Here is an 815-nt window from a genome sequence, read left to right as displayed (position 1 = left end):
GTGCAAATAGTGCAGAGTGGCGAGACTACTACAGTGAGTGCACAAATTATATAGAATTGGTCAGACAGAGATGTCAGAGCAATCTCAAGACAAAATTGCCAGCATGTTACAATGGAATTGTAAGTTAACTGTCTAAGAAGTTGATGGCAAGAGGGAAGAAGCTGTTGGAATGTCTGATAGTTTTCATTTGTTAGTTTGTGCCTACAAGAGGGAAGGAGCTCGAAGAGGTGTTGACCAGGATGTGGAGGGTCCAAGATTTTGCATGCTCTTGAAGATTTTAAACCGGAATGTTTCATTCATTGATTAATAGGAGGATATGTTATTTTGGTGTTCTGTTTATTTTATTTTTTTCGAGCAGTGGGGAGTCGCTCAGCACAACCCATAAACAAATTTGTATAGTCTGGCAAAGTGACTGCAAAATCACAAACCACCCCAGATGGGATTTGAACCCACAATCCCTGGCTTAGGAGGCCAGTGCCTTATCCATTAGGCTACTGGGGCTGAGTAGTTACTTTTTTACCTTAATAAATAAATTTAGCATTTTAAAGCTGCATGAACGTAAGTAGACTAAAAATCTAAGAATTTGAGAGGGAGGCATTTTTTCACGGGATTTTATTTATAACTGAAAGTAAAGGGAAACTTTAAAAGGAAAGAAAATAACATCACTACATGTCATTGTGCAACACAGTTTACATGTTTAAAAGGAGTAGGAAGAACTAAAAAAAAAAAATCTGGTTTTACCCCTTTTTCTCGATATATTTTAACTTCGGTCATGTTAATACAATAGCAGGTTATTCATATAATTTATCCCAAAA

General features: G+C 36.7%; 1 non-coding gene across 1 annotated transcript; it reads right to left on the bottom strand.

Annotated features, from left to right (window-relative positions):
• Positions 1-428: 428 nt before the first annotated feature.
• On the bottom strand, positions 429-501 carry trnar-ccu (transfer RNA arginine (anticodon CCU)). Its single transcript has one exon. It is a non-coding gene; the product is annotated as a tRNA-Arg (tRNA).
• Positions 502-815: the final 314 nt, after the last annotated feature.

This window comes from Phycodurus eques, chromosome 19 (genome assembly GCF_024500275.1).
Source record: "Phycodurus eques isolate BA_2022a chromosome 19, UOR_Pequ_1.1, whole genome shotgun sequence".
Lineage (NCBI taxonomy): Eukaryota > Metazoa > Chordata > Actinopteri > Syngnathiformes > Syngnathidae > Phycodurus > Phycodurus eques.
The sequence above is the reverse complement of the archived record's forward strand: the minus strand, read 5'-3'. Positions and strand labels throughout refer to the sequence as shown.